This window comes from Lissotriton helveticus, chromosome 10, assembly GCF_964261635.1.
Source record: "Lissotriton helveticus chromosome 10, aLisHel1.1, whole genome shotgun sequence".
Lineage (NCBI taxonomy): Eukaryota > Metazoa > Chordata > Amphibia > Caudata > Salamandridae > Lissotriton > Lissotriton helveticus.
Window position 1 is genome coordinate 1,132,120,349 of NC_136071.1, and position 20,360 is coordinate 1,132,140,708.

Below are 20,360 nucleotides of genomic sequence, written 5' to 3' on the forward strand. Positions count from 1 at the left end.
GCGCTGCCCTGGAGGGAGATCTTCTAGGAAGCCTCAAAACAAGGCGAGCGGTAGCATTCTGCAACACCTGGAGGCGGTTTAAAACCTTTTCCGTTGCCCCCAGATACAACAGATTGCTGTAATCCATGCGAGATGTAACTAACGCATGCACCAGCGTCCGGCGAGCAGTGATGGGTAGGAAATCTAAGATCTTCCTCATGGTTTTTAAAATGCCGAAGCATGTTCCCACCACTCGACTGACCTGGGAGTCAAAAGCAAGATCATCATCTAGCCACACACCCAGGTTCTTTGCTTCGTGACATGGAACAGGTACCTCTCCCAGACAGGGTGGCCACCATGCTGACGACCAGACAGGTGGACCCCCCCCACCACGAGCACCTCGGTCTTGCTGCCATTGAGTTTTAGGCAGTTGGCAGACATCCAGGCTGCCAATTCTTGCATGCAAGCTCTGAACTTGTCCGCCATTAGACCAGGTGCGCGTGAGAGGGATACCACCAGCTGAGTGTCGTCAGCATAGGACACAAGACGTAGTCCGTGGCCTTCAACAATGGTCGCCAGCGGGGAGACATAAAGATTGAACAGGGTAGGGCTCAGGGACGAGCCCTGTGGCACGCCCTGGCCCAACCCGATCTCCCTGGAGTAACACTCTCCCTGGCGAACTTGGAAACACCTGCCTGTCAAGAAGGACCGGATCCATCTAAGCGCAGTTCCTGATACCCCTCCCTCATTCAGACACTGTAGCAAGGTGGAGTGAGCTACAGTGTCGAATGCTGCGCTTAGGTCCAAGAGGATCAGGGCCATAGTTTGGCCCTCATCCACTCCCTGCTGCAGAGCCTCTACTGCCATGAGCAATGCTGACTCCGTCGAATGTCGGGGACGGAAGCCAAATTGAGAGTCATGGAGTAGAGAAGCTTCCTCAACAAAACCCATCAGCTGGAGATTTACAATTTTTTCGGCAATCTTCGCCATGTATGGCAGAAGGGAGATAGGGCGAAGATTGTCTAGCCTATCATAGCTAACATTGGGCTTCTTTTGAAGGGGGAGAACCACCGCTCGTTTCCAGGCATCCGGGACAGTGTGAGTCTCGAACGAGAGGTCCATAAGCCGGCGGATATGAGGCTCCAAGACATGCAGACTGCCCATCAGGAGTAGTGGGATCACGGGGGGAGCCTGATTTAATTGACCCACAGATCTGAACGAGTTTTTCAGTGGGTGGGGTTACGAATGTCGCTAGCACTCGTCGTTCACCTCTTGCCTTGGGTGCCTCTACCACCTCAGGGTCCATTTCAGCCCTACTGGGGAAGGTTGAGTATATAGTGGCGACTTTATTGGCAAAGAACTCCGCTACTCGGTTGTAATGGTCAACTGTGCAGAGTTCCTCTGGGACTGCTGCAGGCTTTCCCACTGAGAGGGATTTATATATTAAAAACAATTCTTTTGAGGAATTTTCTGCTTCCCCAATCCTGGTGCCATAATACATTTTTTTGCCCTTTTTGATTAGTTCATGGTAATTTCGCCTACTAGAAACATAGTCCAATCTGGCCTGTGTGGCAAAATCTATTCTCCAGCGCCTTTCTGCCCGCTTGCACTTAGATTTGGCCATCCGGACTTCTTCATTAAACCAAGGTGCAGTTTTCAGTGTGCGTCCCCCTGTTTTAGTCTGGACAAGCGGGGCTACTTGGTCCAAGGCGACTAAAATGCGTTGATCTAAACTATTGTTAACAGTTTCCACATCCGTTCCCCCTAATTCATCCCCCATCATAAGAGCTTCATTAAACCTGGCCAGTGAAAAATTGGCCCATCTCCGTCCAGGACGGTGAAGTGCTACCTTTTCTAAAACTTTAGCTCCCGGAATAGAGATCAAGAAGGGCACCAAGTGGTGATCAGACCATGGGATGGATACAGGGGCTAGAGCTTCCACTTGCCCCCAGTTGGCGAAAATAGGGTCCAGCAAGTGGCCCCGTTGATGGGTAGGGGATTCACCTACCAGCTCAAGCTGAAGGGCCCTCAGCTCCTTGCGAAGGTCCCCTGCCCCTTTATCAGTGGGATCATCCAAGTGTATATTGAGGTCACCCAGCAAAAAAAACGTATCTGTACGTAAGGCTGCCTCTGTAGCACTTTCGATCAGACTTTCTGTAAATCTGGTTGAAGGGCCCGGTGGCCTATATATCAGGAGCCCCTTAACAGTGTATCCCCCGTTGACTTGGATGGAGAATGCGCCCGCCTCACTATCTGTAATTTCAATCTGCTCCAGAAGGCAACATAAGCCCTCCCTTACAACAATGGCTATTCCCCCACCTCTGCCTTTGGGTCTATCTAGCCGTACTAGGGTATAGCCCTCCGGAATGGCTTCCAGGACCTCTGGGGCGGAGTCACAGTCCAGCCATGTCTCGGTGAGAAAGACTAGGTCCCATTGTTGTTCTCTAAGGAGATCAAAAATATCTAGGCGATGCTTACGTAACGACCGAACATTCAACAAGCCGCAAATCAATTTGCGGTGCTCTGTAATAGTGTGTATGGACAGGTCGAACTTGAACTGGCTGTATGCAGTTGCGATGTTTGTATTTACTAAACTAAAATTCTATTTAAGGACTTGCATCATCTTGCGATGACTTGTGTCATGTAGGACAACACCAGTTGTTAGTAAATCTGCCCCAGAATGTAAAGCTGGCAGTGACCCCTCCCGCTTATTCGCCAGTAGGACTTCCATTAAACTTGGTACAATCCAGTGCTTTAAATGGGCCGGTATTGCCCGGTACAGAGCACCAGCACTTTTTTATTTTGAGAGGGAGAGTACAGGCACTTCTCAAAGCAACGTAATACTTTTAATTGGATAGTACCTGCACTTCTCAGAAACACGCGGGCGCTCTTCTACAGAGTATCTGCACTTCTATTTTTCCATTTCAAGCACTGATACACGATAAAACAAGCCCTGAACACGACATCGGGATCCCCTCTGGACCCTCTACCCCACAAAATAGCAAAGGAGTTCAGGGAAGAAATCTTCCCAGTTTTGCATCAGCTGTGCAACCAATCTCTCGATACGGCCACCGTACCTAAAGACTGGAAACGGGCGATTGCTACCCCATTATTAAAAAAATCAAACCTAGACCCAAACTGCTATAAAAACTACCGACCTATATCGCTCTTACCTTATCCCATAAAGATCTTAGAGCGATGGGTCAGCAGATTACTAGCCCTCTTCCTGGAAACTAACAACATCCTGGAAGAGGAGCAGTTTGGATTCAGACCTGCTCACGGAACAGAGACAGCTCTGGTGACAGTTCTGGACGACCTACGAATGCGGACGGACAGGGGAAATTCAGCAACCCTAATTTTGCTGGACCTGTCCGCCGCATTCGATACGGTGAGTCATGACATCCTGCTGACAAGATTGAGGAACATTGGTGTCGGGGGAATTGCACTGGATTGGCTCCGCTCCTACTTGACAGACAGGTGGCAAGCGGTAGCCATCCCTCCATTTCAGTCAGAGTTTGTCAAAGTCCCACACGGGGTCCCACAGGGGTCTGCCGTTAGCCCTATACTCTTCAACATATATATGCAACCACTGATAAGCATCATCAAAACTCATGGCGTCAGCGTGACTAATTACGCAGACGACACGCAGTTGATGATCTCTCTTGATGGTGCTCAGGCTGACTCCCTTGAGACCTTTCACGCCTGTATGTTGGAAATGACACTATGGCTCAATCAGAATTCGCTGCAATTTAACAGTGATAAAACGGAAATACTACATTGCACGATAGGAGGAATACCCAAGGATTTACCCATAGACTTCTGGCCTCCTGAGCTGGGGAACTCTCCAGCACCATTAAACTCAGTAAGGAATCTTGGAGTCACATTTAATAACAGGCTGAGCATTGAGACCAATGTCAACAAGCAGGTTAGTAGCTGCCTTGCTCTTATGCGAGGACTCCGCAAGCTGCTGCCCCTCCTACCTTCACAGGTCAGAGCCACTATAGTCAGGAGTACCATCCTCAGCCGCCTGGATTACTGTAACGCACTCTTACTGGAATCTCCTATATATCTTATTTCCAGGCTTCAGAGTATCCAGGCGGCAGCAGCAAAGCTGGCACTGTCTCGAGAGCGAAGATCCTCTACCACCCTTGCCCTGGCTGACTTACATTGGCTACCCATACATCAGAGGATCCGCTTTAAATCCTTATGCATTGTCTTTAGAGCAGTGCATGGCCTAGGCCCCCGACCACTTCAAAACAAACTTAATTGGTACGAACCCACCCGGTCTCTTCGATCCTCCTCCTTAAATTTTGTTAATGTACCCAGGATTAAGAAAACCACCCTTGGTGGTAGAGCTTTTAGTAAAGCGGCAGCTCAATTATGGAATAGCCTACCCACTGATATCAGAAAAACAAGTGAACTACTGCCCTTTCGAAAAAAGGTGAAAACATGGCTCTTCCCAAAAAACTCAAACCTTTAGATCCCGAGTTCTTGTCCCTTATCTGTTGCACAGTACTTTTCAGCCTATTTACCCAGCGCCAGGATGCCCGTAGGGTTGCAGAGCGCTTTACAAATGGCAAAATAAATAAATAAATAAATGATACAATCAATGAAATTTGCAGCAAGACTCAGAGACGTTTTAAGGCATGGGCAAAGTGGGATATTGCCCAGCTTTAAAGGGCCCCCTGGGAAGGTGATCGCTCTCTGTATTACCTCTGTCTTTCTCTAGCAGAACGTCTCCCCCTTAATGGTGTAATCTGAAGGATTTTTGTGGCCTCGGGCAAGACGTTTTTGCGTGTCAGTTTCTAAAATGTCAATATTTTTGAATATTTTTGGGCATTCTGCTAGCTCCAATTAGCATAAAATGGATGATAAAATTGAAAACTCTTCCTAACAAGAGGTTCCAATATTTCTCTTACCCAGGGCCCCAAAAATCCTTGAGATAACATTACAATCGCTGGTCCTACATCAACGTTTAGCTGCGGCTCAGGGCCAGACTAACTACGAAAGAATCAAGCCGCAAGGAGCCATAAGAGCGACTGCAGTATCAAAGATGGTCTTATGCTGCCATCTAGTGGTCAGCATTGAATATTCCAAGAGCTTCCTAGTAAACAGCCTGGATATTTTTGAATGATGCTAAGGTGATGGGGCATCCCTCACCTACCTCTAATGGAATCACCGGTGCACCCCTTTACCTATCTCTAAAGGGATCACTGTTGCAGGAAAGCCAACATATGTTTTCGAAAACCGCTAGTTGGCCGTGAAAAAAATTCTCCGGTTAAGCAAACTCAATTTTCCCTGGACAAACGGCTCATGCTTAAGAACTGCACCGTTTTGCTGTTAGATTAAATACACGGTTGTGGGTCGAACCTCCTGTGGTGTCGCAGTGCGGGCCTAAGAGACAGACAGCACAGGACACACGTGTTTACTTTGGTGGCCAGTAGACTACTTAACAAACGCCCAGAGCCCTGGGCCTTTTATTGCCTACTCACGTTGTCCACGCATATGTTGGCCTCAACCAACTGTCCCCTCACGCTAGAGGGGTAACCAAAAGGGAAACAGTGGGAGGGGGCGTGTGCCGCTGTGGTACGCTCCACAGTCGGCAACACTACATTCCTCCTTTGCCTAGGGATAAAACAAACTGGGATACAACAGTACACAAAAGTCTTCTCATAGTCACTAGGGGTGCTGCGATGAACATGGCAGGCTATACTTAACAAAGTTCGCCAACAGTCTCTGACGCAGTTTCTGAGAGAAAAATGACAGGGGGTACAAATCAGGACCGTCTTACTTTATTCTCGGCGGGGTCAGCTATCTTGGTCAGTTCAGCGCCAACACTGGGCCACGAAGTCCCGATACCTCTGGGAAGGTTTGGGCCACGGGCGTAGACTGTATCTCGGTTGGCTTCGCCCTTCTGCCGCAGCCAGGGACTGGTCTTCTGTCTCTCTCTCGTTGACACTGGGGTCTTCTGTCGGTCCCTCTGGCTCTTCTTCTCTCGGAGTGAGGTCACGGGCTTGGCTCGCCAGAGTGTCTGCGTCCGTCGGCTCCGACGGTCGGTACTGGGGGGTCAGATGCCAGTTGTCTGATTCCAGGTCCTCTCCTGCTTCGGGTGTTCTTTTAAAGAACGAAATGTTCCTTGTCACTGTCTCTCCATTTTTGACGGCAGTGACCATTGTCCCATTTACCTCCGTTACTCTCCAGGGATCAAGTTCAAAGGGCAGACGGAATTTCCCGCCAGGATGGCGGTCTTTTACCAGGACCATGTCTCCAACTTGAATCGGGCTGTCTGCTGCCCTCCGTCTTTGGGACGCTTTCTGGTTGTTCTTGGCGCGCTGTTCCATGGACTGGTTCTTGGGTATCGGGGCTAGCTCCCACGACGGGTGGTGTGGAATGGTGTCGGCTATAGCCCGGTTGAAAGAGAGTCGGCTTGGAGATACTCCTGTGGTGCAATGTGGGGTCAGGCGATACTCTCGGAGGAACTGATAGATAGCCAGCTCCAGACAGTGGCCGTCGGCTATTGCAATTTGGATTGTCTTATTCAAAGTTCTCATCAGCCTTTCGACCTCACCATTGGCTTGAGGCCACCTTGGGGTGATCCGTCTATGTTTGATGCTGTGGCTCTGCAGGTACTCTGTGAACTCACTGCCGTTGAATGGGGGTCCATTGTCAGTGCGGACCTCCTCCATGAGCCCATGGGTGGCAATAATTTTCTCGAACTTCAGGATTACCTCAGATGCTGCTGTTGATGTTACAAGTTCCACTTCGGGATAGCGAGAGTAATCGTCCACCACTACAAGCATGTATTTGCCCCCGGGGAGACTGCCGAAGTCTGCGCTTACTCGTGCCCACGGGGACGTTGGCCCTTCTTCGGTGATCACAGGTGCTGGAGGGTTTGGTAGGCTCGTCGCTAGGCACACTGGGCAACTTTGGACCACCTCCTCGACCGCTTTGTCGAGTCCTGGGAACCACAACTTGCTCCGGAGTCTGCTCTTGGACTTGACGATCCCTTGGTGTGACCCGTGGGCCAGCAACGCAGCTCGTTGGGTGAGGCTGTTGGGCAGTACTAGGCGAGGGCCTCTCAGGAGGCATCCTTCGGCTGAGATGGATAGTTCATGCCTGACTTGGTACAGGGCTTTTAGGGCCGCCTGGGCGTCTGGGGTGCGGAAAGATGCTGGGCTTTGTAGCGCCTTCCAATCGGCCAACTCTGGGGCGCGGATCGCTATTTGGATGCAGTCATCATCCTTGGTGGCACTCGCCACTTCCTCCAGGGACATAGGCTGTGGTCGTGACCGTTCGACGATCAACCGAACGTATTCTTCTGTGGCCGCTGCTTCGGCTGCTTCAGCATCGGTGACTGGACGGGCATGCCTCGAAAGATAATCCGCTGGGTTCCGTGTGCCGGGCCGGTACTCCACTGTGAACTGGAACTCCTGCAACTGTAATACCCACTTTTCGATTCTCGGAGGTGGACGAGAAGATGAGCCTTGGAATAGCGGTATGAGGGGCTTATGATCGGTGATTACTGAGAAAGGATGTCCATAAAGGTATATATGGAAGTGGCGGCACCCCCATAGAATGGCGATGGCCTCCCTTTCGATCTGTGAATAGCGTTGTTCGGTGGGCGTCAGTGTACGGCTGGCATACGCTACTGGTGCCCACTCTCCGCATGCTTGTTGTTGCGACAGGACGTCCCCAAGGCCTGTGGGGCTGGCATCCACTTGCAGCTGCGATTCATGTTGCGGGTTGAAATAGGCCAGGGTGGTGTCTGCTGACAGGGCTGCCTTTGTCTTTTCAAACGATTCCTGTTGTTCCGGGCCCCACGTCCAGGTGGCATTTGACTTCGTGAGGTCGCGGAGGGGCCCTGTCAGGTCGGACAGGTCCTTGATGAAACGCCCGCAGTATGTTACCATGCCTAGAAAGCTGCGGACAGCCGTGACAGATGCGGGGGCTGGCGCATCGTGTATGTCCTTAACTTTCTCTGGGTCAGGCCATACTCCTTGGTCGGAGAACTTATACCCAAAGAAACTGATGTCTTTGCGGAGGAACTCACATTTGTCCCTATGAAGAGTCAGGCCTCGCTCTCTTAGCCGGTTGAATACTGCCTGGAGGCGTCTGAGGTGCTCCTCTAGGGTCGGAGCGTGTACCAGAATATCGTCGCTCACGTTGAGCACTCCGTCGAGGTCTTGTAGGACGTTGTGAATGATATTCTGAAACACTTCGGCAGCACTCGATATGCCAAAGTTAAGTCTAGTGTACCTCCACAGGCCTGCGTGGGTAGAGAAGGTCGTGATCGGGCGGGAGTCTGGATGAAGGGGAATCTGATGGTATCCCGACCTCAGGTCCATCTTGGAGAACCACTTGGATCCTGCGAGCTCCCCGATGATGTCGTCGATGGTCGGCGTCAGGTGACGTTCTCTCTTAATTGCAAGGTTGGGGAGGCGCATGTCCACACATATCCTTACGGCCTCGGGCTGCTTTGGCTTCTTGGCAACCACAATGGGGGACACCCATGGTGTGGGTCCTGTCACACGTTCAATGATGCCGGCTTGTTCAAGCATCCTCAACTCGGCTTCGACCTTGGGCCGGAGGTGAAAAGCGATCAGTCTGTGCCGGAGGGCTACTGGGGCCACTGACTGGTCAATGTGGAGTTGGACGGGGGGGCCCCTTAAACATCCGATGCCCTCGAACAGCGAGGAATGTTCCGAAACCAGATGGTCCAAACCTTGAGCTTGTACTGTCAGGGCAAAATGTATGAGCCCGAGCTCTCGTGCTGTTCTGCAACCGAGGAGGAACCCTGATCCTTCTCGGGAGACGTAGATCTTTGCTTGTAGCTGTGTTGAGTCGTGGGACACCGCTGTCCGGAATACTCCGCTCAGGCGCAGGCGGCACCGGGTTCCGTAGGCAAACACTTGCACTCTTGTGGGGTGGAGTGTTGGAGCATTTTCGAGGCTCTGGTAGACACTGGCGGCCATGAGATTTATCGTTGCGCCTGTGTCGATGAGGGCTCTGACTGTTTGGCCATGTACTTGGACGGTGCACATCGGTTCGGCTGAAGACATGGCCGCTAAGGTGTTGAGCATGCGCACCACGTGGACGGATGCAGCGTCTTCTTCATCGTCGTCCATGTCGCTGCTCGTTGGTGTGTTCGGCAACGGTGCCATCTGACGCACTCTCCTGGGTGGAGCACTCTGCTTCTTCCTTTGCGACGAGAGACAGACGCTCGCAAAATGGTTGGCCTTGCCGCACGCACTGCAGACTTTGCCCTGGGCTGGGCAGGCGCCCTTGTGGGGGGTGGCACCTCCACACCACATGCACGCCGCATTCTTCGCGGGTTGGGCCGGCTTTGGCCGTCCTTTTCTGGGGGGTCTCGTCCGGTCATCAGCGGGTTGCGATTGGATGGCACACACCGGCTCCGTCTTGACGGTTACCGCTGCTTTCGGTTCCATGTGGGCCGCACGGGCTTTGGAGAGTTCTTTAGACCGCCCTAGGGCCAAAATGTCGCGCATGGACATGGCGTCCGTTTCCAGCACTCTCTCTCGCAGTTTCAGGGAGGCGCACCCCTGGATAAATTGGGCGCGAATTTCCTCCTCCGCATCCGGGAGTGTGCACGTGCTGGCTAGCTTCTTGAGCCGAGCGTAGAAAACATCTACGGATTCTTCAGGGAGCTGTCGCGCTTGACGGAGCAGGAAACGCTCGTAATCCGCGCTGGTGAAGGGCTCAAAATACTTCGTGATGGCATCCCGCAGGGTCTTGTACGTGTGGGGCGGGGCACCCTCCGTAATATCCTTGGAGATGTCATGAATAGCTTCGCCTCCTAGGTGCAGCAGCATGGCGCGCTGGCATGTCACAGCGATGTTAGCTGCGACGAAGTAGACTTCAAGCCGCTCCACCCACTTCTTCCACCGGGTGGCTTGAGAAGGGGGGCTTCCGGTGACATCAAATGGTTCCAGAGGCGGAATGTTGGCCATGATGGACCAGCGAAACAGGCACTAGCGGCTTGCAGACAGGCGCCAGGGACTGCAGAGGACTTGCTGGCAAACCGGAGGACACCAGGGCCAGTCTCCGCGAGATGCGTGAGGTTTAGCAGGGCAGGCGACACGCGCAATGCATGGGGAATGGCAGGCCGGCAGCGTAGCACGTCCAACACGTGGTGCGGGGTGCGCACAGCGCATGCGCGGGCCCCACGGATATTGACCGGGACTGGGCCTGGCTGCAGAAACGGGGCCTCAGGGCAGTGGGCGTCGGGCAGACGCTTCGGGGTACCTGGCAGCGACGTCTTGGGCCGCGGAGCGGCGAAGGACGTTGGCGGCAGGAGCAGCTGGGCGGAGGCACTCCGGGGACACGTCGCACCGAAGGGATCCTCGGGCCGGCCAAACGGAGGTGCCAGGTGAGCCACGCCGGGCAGTAGGCGGCACAGGGGTGCCGGGGGGCGCGCTGCTCGCGCTGCTGGCGTGGAGGAGTAAGCGGTGGCTGGAGGGCACGCAGGGGCCGGAAATGCAACCACCTCGTCGCCAGTGTGGTGTCGCAGTGCGGGCCTAAGAGACAGACAGCACAGGACACACACGTTTACTTTGGTGGCCAGTAGACTACTTAACAAACGCCCAGAGCCCTGGGCCTTTTATTGCCTACTCACGTTGTCCACGCACATGTTGGCCTCAACCAACTGTCCCCTCATGCTAGAGGGGTAACCAAAAGGGAAACAGTGGGAGGGGGCGTGTGCCGCTGTGGTACGCTCCACAGTCGGCAACACTACACCTCCCACCCACAGCCATTTTGTTTGTCGTTTTGTAGGTGTTCACTCAATGGGAAATGGTGACTTCACAGTGGCTCTTCACTAAACGCTGTAAACATCCGTACATTTTAAAGGTTCTTCTATTTCGCCAATCTCTCCAACATGGGCTGTGGGGTGCTTAACAATAGGATAATCGAAACCCATAGAGCAATGCATGCCTTTCGGCTAGGTTCGTGCAATAAAAAAATACCATACATATATGCATATGATGTGACTGAAGAATAAGCGAGTCAAAGTTAATAAACTTTTTGACACTGCGTTTGATACAGAAGTTCAGAGGATTCTAAACGCTATAAAGAACAGCTGGAACTTATACTTATTGTAATAGCACTTGGGTCTATTTACTAAGAAAAAAAACATAATTACCCATGTTAAATCCTCCTTCAAGAGGTGTTAGTATTTGATGCATGGCTTTCTTACTATCTCGGGATTTTGGTCAAAATCTATGGATATTTTCACTTATTCACCTCATTAACTTCTCTTTGATACAAAGTGGTGCAAAGCAACACATAGGTGTTTTACGCTGAGCAAAGGGCATATTTCCAGGGAAAATAAATACCCAGGGCCTTATTTATGAGCCCTTGAGTCACTTTTGCACCGCTGGTGCGTCACTTTTTGTGACGCACCAGCAGGGTAAAAATGCGCTAGGTTGCGTCATATTTACAAAGTGACGCATCTAGGTAGATTTGTCACTTTGGAAATCCCTGCCCCACATTATACCTGCACCAGGTATAATATGTGCAGGGTGGGCGTTCTGACGCAAGTAAGCCTCGTAGAAGTGACGCAGTGAAATCTATGAGATTTCACTGCGTCACTTCTAGGACGCAAATGCGTCAATATCTTACGCCTGCCTCACAGCAGGCGTATGACTGATGCAGGCACATTTGAAATTGGACTTGCCCATGTGAAATGACCCATTGAAGGAGTTGTGTCACTTTCGTGACACTCCAGCAATGTGTCATTTTTGCGCCTACAGATACGTCAGAAATACTGACGGATCTGCAACTTCTCGCGACATGATGCATCATACTGTAAATATGACGCATCCAGCATGTCGCAAGGAGGGCGCAATGAAAAGTGATGCATCACTGTTTTCACGCAGCGATGCGTCACTTTTCATAAATGAGGCCCCCCAGTGAAGCTTGGCTTCACTTTGCATTGGCCCTGGGAGTCTTATGTGTGAGTAGTAGACACACTCCAAGGCCCGAGACGGAAGATGGTGCCCCTGCTCCCATCTGAACCACAAAGCCTATGGATATCAGCAATGACTGCACATCTGTCGCAACACTACTCTCAGCCCAAGAATGAGGACCGCCCATGAGGCATTAGGTCAGGTCTCTGCTGTTTATTTTCCCCTGAATGGGGCCAGTTGGTTCTCTATGGTGTTGAAACATACAACCTGCCATGGGATTTTGATTATTTTTGTTTTATCGTCCAGAATTACCAATTCCATCCTCTTCTCTCTCCACTCCTAGTATGTATGTTCTCCTCTCCTGTCTTGCTTTCTTCCTTTTCTTTCTCCATGCATACCAGTTCTCGCATGTCCTTCTCAATTGTGTAGCCTTTTCTCTCCACTGTTTCTTTCTCACTATCCTCATCACTCCCTTCTTCAAACGATCACCCTCCTCATATTAATCCAGCATAGGTCAACATTTTATATTAACCATGACCATTGGCATTCATTTCCAAAGAGGTAGGTTCCTTGGAAAAGTCTCACATTAGGCTGATGGCGCTTTAGGTTTTGTGAGACAAGCCCTCACTTAATCCTTACACTAAACCCATGAACATTCCAGGTCATCAAAATGCAGATTGAGACGACTGTCAATCAATCTTATACTCCAGCTATTATACGGTCGTGTAACTTTCATCCACTCCAAATAAACATCCATCCATGATCACCATGACTGAAGGACAAGTTACTTCCCTTCGGTAATGCCATATCTGGTAGACACAGTCTAGCCGCAGATTCCTTGCCATAGAATTCTCCCCAGGCACCAGATTGGATTCATCAAAATTTCCAGCAGGACCTCTGCGCAACTGTTGGGCATCATGTGACTTCATAGCGATGTCCACCAAATGTGACGTCGACAGAGAACATATAACCCTTCCCGATGCGCTGACGTCAATTTCTTCTGTGACTAATTTCACTAAAATGCACAGCCACCATAGAAATCGGCTATGGAAACTATGGGGCATATTATCAAGGCGAGCGAAATGAAATTCTGTTTTCGGCCGCAAAGCGGCGATAATTTCATCGCCCTATTAGCAAGCTGTCGCTAACATCAGTTAGCGACAGCTTTTAGGTGATTGCGAGCTGTTTGGGGCCGGGTTTGCATGTCAGCGATATTTATCGCTAATGACATGCAAAGTGGGCGTACCCAACCTGTTAGCGACTAAAAACAGTCGCTAACATCGCTATCGCCCATTATCAACGCAGGCTCGGCGATGGAAATATTCGCGTTAAGCGCGAATATCTCCAAAAGCTAACGCCTGCTCAGACCAGTTCTTAGCCATTATATCCAATGGGAGCTGGATATTATGGCTAAGACCCTATTGGCGTGAATATCGCTGTATTCTCAGCGATATTCACGCATTTCGCCGCTATCGCCGGATATTTTATCGCTTTATAGATAAACGTTGCTAATAGCACGTTATCTCTGCGATAATATCCGGCGATGCTTGGCGATAAAAAAAACTCGCTAAGCCCATTTAGCGATAAATATCGCTAGTTGTTGGTAATATGCCCCTATGTGCCAAAAAAGATAGATCCATCTTTAAATTAATTTAAAGAACTAAATAATGAATCAATGACTACAAGTGGCAATTCTCTATAAAGAACATGATGTTGTAGGTAAGAAGAAAACAGTTCACAGAACGGGGAGTATGTGTAGGTCAGTAAGGAATCTGCGGCTTGACTATATCTCCACTAGATAAGACATTACCAAAGGTAAGAAACTTGTCCATCTGTTAGAGACCTCTACCTGCAAACGTCTTACCTTAGAATTAGATACCAAAGCAACACCATCCCTGAAGTGGGTCTGCAAACTGTCTTTATAAAACAAAATCTGAATATAGAACTAACTGGCCTAAAGAAAGACACTTAGAACCAGTGGAATGAGAAATTAAAAGTGAGAATAAAAACACACCCCTCCATAAGAACCACAGGTAATAACAGTAAAAATAGACACAGAAAGGCATGGGTAAGCAGAACCAATGGCAACGTAAAACCCTGTGTCAAAATACACCAATCAATATTATTCCATATTACATGGACCCAAGGTGGGAATTGGAATCATAAATAGCTAAAGCCCGTAAAAAAGCAAGGCCACAGAAACCGTTTCAGAGCAAAGCTCCACATACCCACAGCAACTGATACCATCTGGGGTGAAAAAACCAAGAAGAAACCTCGAACACACGTTCAATTAGGGAAGCAGGAGGCATGCTTCCACTACAAACCCAAGGGGACCAAACATAAACTAGTCGCATCCTGAAAGAACTTCAGGCAGTGGAGCCCCGCAAGAAACACCCTACAGGGAGGACCCACAGCGAGGTGGAGAAGAAAAGCAATGCATGTAAACATAGCTCAAAAAGAGGCCACGGAGGCCATGTTACCCAAAAGAAAAAGACATATAAATAGTGAGAAACAGATACACATATACATAAACCTTTGTCTAAGATATACTCATGTCTATAGAACATTGCCAAACCAATAGATACCTAAAAATCTAGATACCCACAAAACTATTAGATATATCAAATATATACACAACGATGGATATATACATATCCATAGATAATACAGTAATACATAAAACATATCAACAAAAGAAAGCATCATCACTCGGACATTCATAAACATAAGTAGTATGAGGCTGAGCAATTAGCAACATAGTATAAAAAAGAAATAGAGGAAAAGATAGTGAGGGGAAATCATACCCCTCAACAAAAGATAAACCAGCAAAGCATAAGGAAGATATGCTAGCCGTTTAGAAGCCTGAAAATGGGACTGGTAAAAGCCACGTCCTGCAGAAAGCAATAGGAAAGGAAACCTTCCCATGAATAATACAAAGGTGAACTGGACGTAAAACAGGCCAAGGAGAGTAAAGGCCAAATATACGAAGGCAGAGACTGTCAAAACAGGGAAGGCTACCCGACAATGCAGGAGCCAGTAAAAAAAAAAAAAAAATAGCCCGAAGCGAAATTAAGCTACATAAAACATAAGGTCCAAAATCATGAACCAACAATGAAAAAAACGATAATCAGAAGGAGAGCCAAATGAAATAAACACAATATATATTCACAGGAGGAACAGCAGTTCCACAAAAAGCAGGACTCAACAAAATTAGAGGAACAAGAAGGGACTGCCATGGCAATAATAGAATCTGAAGACCAGGCTATACGAAATTATATAGCACAAACTAACATAACCGTCTATGAAAGAACACTAAAGTGGGCCCACTGGTTATAAACCAATAGTAAGACCAAGAATCCACTTGTAGATGGAAGAAGCTATAAGTTACAGAAGGAGCATGGCGAAAGAAGAGAAATATAAACATCTTGATGCCATGCAACAAGAGGCAGCAAGTTAAATACATTGTATAAAACATAACATACCATGTGTATTTGTAAAGCACACGTATCACCCAAGGGTCATGGATAAAAGGCTGAGTGGACCCGCCGGGATTAGAACCGGTGACCATGAGGTCGAACTCTGGCCCCTTCAGTGTATGCATCAGTCCACTGCACCACCTGACTCGGCATTTATGCAACAATAGTACTCAGAACCTGACAGAAAGAATTAGACCAAGGACAAGAGGTTTCTTGTAAAAAGAAAGAGAGAATCTGAGACTCTCATGCACGACCATACAAATAATCTGGACTAGGCCACCAATAAAGAAAAACAGCAGGACGAAAACAGAATGGAGGAAATAACACTGTGACGTGCCGAAGAAAAGTGAGAAAGGTCACCGAAAGAAAATGAGGGAACAATATAAAAAAAGTCTCAAAGGAAATCACTGGTCAGGCCCAGAATATGGATTGCTGAAATTCTTTAACATAAATGGTGCTCCCAGAGAGAATCTTGAGAGACAACAATGCACCTGTAGTGGCATCTCGCAAACTGTACACAATTTTCCCCAAGGGAAAAACAAGCCACTGGATCCCATAATGGTCAGCAAATTAGTAAAAAAAAAAGGCAATATGCCTACAGCAAGTGCTAATAGCAGGTAACACAGGTAAATAAGCTTGACTGAGAAAAATACCATAAAAAAAAGATCTCTTGGACGAGAAGCCCTTCAGCAGAGATAACAGAAAACCCTATTTAATATGTAGTAGACTAACCTAAGGTTGAACGGACTGGCATAAGGTCAGTATAAAAAGACAACCTGTCGTCGACAGTGTAAATAAAAGAACAATATGACCTGCAAGAACACCCTCCAGGTGACATGCTATGCGGAGCCGACCCACATTGCGGGCCTTCAGAAAGTGTAACAGAACACAGATATGAGTCAGTGACACAACACAGAATAACAAGCTGAACATGAACAACTCAGATGGAGAATAACAATGAAAGTTGAGAGAAGGGCAACAGAGCTGTCTGCACTACCCCGACTGTCTCGAAAACAGCACAAAGCAGCATCAGCATGGGCGCCAAATTCATGGAGACTTTGAAAGGGCATGTCAACTAAAGTGGATTGGACTGCCCCCGAAAACCCAGTGGTATAAAGCCAAGCACACTGGCGCAATGCCACAGAAGCAGCCATGGCATGGCCAACCAAATCAGTGGTGTCCATCCCACAGCAAGTTATTAATTTGCAGCCTGCTGCCCATCCGAAATCAACTGGGCCAGATCGTTCTGATTAGCATCCAGGAGCTATGGCAACAGACGCGCCAACGAATCCCATAAGGCATGAGAAAAACATCAGAGGACACAAGGGGCCTCATTTATGAAAAGTGACGCATCGCTGCGTAAAAACAGCGATGCGCCACTTTTCACTGCACCCTCCCTGCTCCACCAATGATGCGTCATATTTACAGTATGACGCATCATTGCGCAAGGAGTTACAGATACGTCAGTATTTCTGACGTATCTGTATGGCGCAAAAGTGATGCAACTCCAGCAATGTATCCTTTCACATGGGGCACGCCCCATGTGAATGGGCCTGCGTCAGTCTTACGCCTGCTGTGTGTCCTAGAAGTGGCGCAGTGAAATCACATAGATTTCACTGCGTCACTTCCATGACCCTTTCTTGCGTCAATACGCCCCCTTGCATACATTATACCTGGCGCAGGTATAATGTGGCGCAGGGGTTTACAAAGTGACGCATCTACCTAGATGCGTCACTTTGTAAATATGGCGCAACAGGGCAAATTTTTTACGCCACTGGTGCGTCACAAAAAGTGACGCACCAGCGGCGTAAAAGTGACACATAGCCTCATAAATGAGGCCCAAGATGTGTTAATGGAACGTAAAGCAGCACTGGTGGAAGAGAATATATGCTTTTCACAAGAGTCCTGTATCCGGGAATCTCTGTCAAGGGGAGTATGAGGCTAACAATCCAAATCAAGAGAAGCCGTAGCGAACTAAACCACAAAACTGCGGTGTATCGGGTGGCGGAGAAGACAATCTTGGTCGGTGGGAGCAGGGCGGTGCTTGTGGGCAATAAAACAGTCCACAGGAGCACCAGTATCAGGCTTAGACCAGGCCCCTAAACAAAACATCATGCAGCACCTCACAAAAAAGAAAATACCGGCTCAACATTGGATTGGCCCGGGTGAAGAACTCCAATGAGGGGGTCCACAGACTTTGACACCGAAGGAAGAGACAAATCTAAAAACTAAAGCTACCCTTTCCAACATGTCTGCCAAAGAACAGCTGTCCTCCGTAGCCAGGCCAGGAGGAGAAAGAAGGCCAGAAGCAGGGGAACACTCTAACCCATTTGCTTCACCCAAATCGGCAATCCAACGATCCACCATACGAGGATCCGCAGGCATTGGCTGCACAAGCCCAACACCGTTCTCATGTTCTTCCAGTAATTGTTGCTCCAAACCCTGATGCTCATGAAAGGGAGACGACAGAAATGAAGCCAGAGATGTGGAATTCCTATAGTGCGACGCCCAGGACATATTGTTTGGGGTCAAGGGCAACGTGTTTTTTTGTGTATTTTGTCCTTGGGACCAGTAGGCTGAACACCCTATAGTACAAACTCTTAGGCTGCCAGTTTACAGTACCCTATTATGGATCCAGGAGGGCAATGGCTACAGTTAAGGTAATATTTGTGTTAATGTGTTAATGCTGTTCAAACTTGCATTCATGATTTATTAATGCAAAACCTTTATTATAAGGTTGAGCGCTCTTAGTAAATGTTGAGCGCTCTTAGTAAATGCTGTGAGCTCCGGCTGCATTACGGACAGTGGTTCCAGTATAAAAATGTGTACACACGTTTTCAAAGTTTAGTAATATGAGGGGATCCATAATGCCCCCAGAATGCTCTCTGATTAGATGCACATATTTGCAGAAGCTTCAAATTAAGATTGATTCTTTGCTTTCAAAATAATATGATCACAAAAAAATGTGAGTAACGAAAAAACATTTTGCTAAACTACTGCAAACTTTTACGTTCCATTTCTTTGCAGCATCATTTAGTAAATGTGTTCATGTATGCTAGTATTTTTCAAAAAATATTTATAATGGAAAATCAGTGTAACCAGTTTCAATAAGATTATAGGAAACAAAAATAAACAAGCATTGGCAAATCCAACATGTCTGAAATTGGTGGTCAGACTTTCGCTTTTGTCAATGCGTGACTTGTTTCGGCTTGGTTTTTGTAAAACCTAATTGGTGTGGGAGCTGCCAGGCACTCACCATTATAACAAACATAGGCAAAAGCAAAAATTGTTTTTGGTCTCAAAAAGCACACATTGCACAGTAGGCTCTCGCACTGAACAAAACTACTTTATGTGCCAATATGCTCCTTTTGAAAGAGCAAAATGTTGTCACGAGTCAGCCGAAAGAGCAAGACCATTTTTTAATAAACCCAAAAGGTCATGGGTAATGCCAGAGTTCATTATGGGCCCAATTAATAAAGAAAGTCTCAGAAGTGCATTCATGGTACATATCCTTGCATTAAGTGCAGATATACTGCTTTCATAAATTCACAATAGTTTACAGAAGCAGGCTAAGAAATAGTACTCCTAGAAAATATTTGTGAACTGCATTTTAGCATGAGCAAATATGCATGTGTAGATTTGCTCATCCGAAAATCTGAGTGTCTGCACGTTCCCTTTCCCTCCAATCACTTTTTTCCCAACCCCCCGGGAGAAGTTTTGTGTCTATCATTGTCGGGAGTAAATTTACAGCCTTTCTCAGTATGGGAAAAGATTAGAGAAGAGTTGGTGAAAAACTTTAAAACATGCAAGTTAGTAGGTTTGCACAGACTCAAAAGAGTAGTCCAAACCTGGAACTATTGCTTACCACTACCTGCAGCCCCCGTATGTAGATCTGCAGAAACGTGGAAACATAAGGGAATTGCTAGTATTCAAAACCCACTAAGGTATGAGCCCTGGCATGATCAGACAGGCTATAGCAGCGCTCTTATACAATGAGATTTCTGCCATAATTTGTAGACCTAGGTGGTAAATTTCGTTCCGCTCGCAGAATTTGGGTAATTTCGCATTCCTCGGAGAACGCGGAATTGCCAAAAATTCTGAGATCTGCGGCTTCGCAGAATTTTATGCTCGTTCGCACTTTCAAAATGCGTGTTTGCGAGATATTTCTCCCCGAGCACGCAAACAGCGTTCGCGAACAGGAAAAAAGCATTGCAAACAGGCAGAACAAGCAATTCCACGTGTTTGCGGAACTTTTGAGTTTTCGCAGAGATTTTTTTACCGTTTCGCGGAGCTTTGCATAGCGCAACTACACAAATTCCGTCCACCCCTAATAATTTTTCGCAACATTACACAAAAAGGGCAAGTGGAGATTGTTATAGGACAAGTAGATTTATGAAGCAACCAGCCCCATGGACTAGTAGATATTTTATTAAATTCCACACCCCTTTAAAGCATCATATTGACAAAGATATGGCGTATTTCTGCTCTCGCCTTCTGTGGTTGTTTTTACTTCAAAACATTAATGATGTCCATGACAAATTCACCTAACTATAATGTTACTTTAATCTTTGGGTTTTAAACAAAGGTTAAAGTACCATTATAGCTAGGTGAATTTGTCAGTGACGACACTAACGTTTTGACCTAAAGAAAAACACAGAAGCTCATCAGTTATAGTTAGCACAGCTAACTACAACTTGAGCCAGACATGCACTGCATACGATCACATATATAACACTCACGACATGTTCCATGACATAATTTATGAAATCACTCATAACATCTCAAATGGCATCATTGATGACATCTCGTCCATTGAGTATGCTAGTTTGTTGTATAGTTTGCCTAGGGGCAGGTAACTACCATATTACATTTCTAACTAATTTTGTACAACCTGTGTCCAGCTAATCCTTATAGGAGTTTACATAATGCATGCACTCCTAAGGCACGATAGATGTCCAGTGGTATTGCACATGTTATAAAT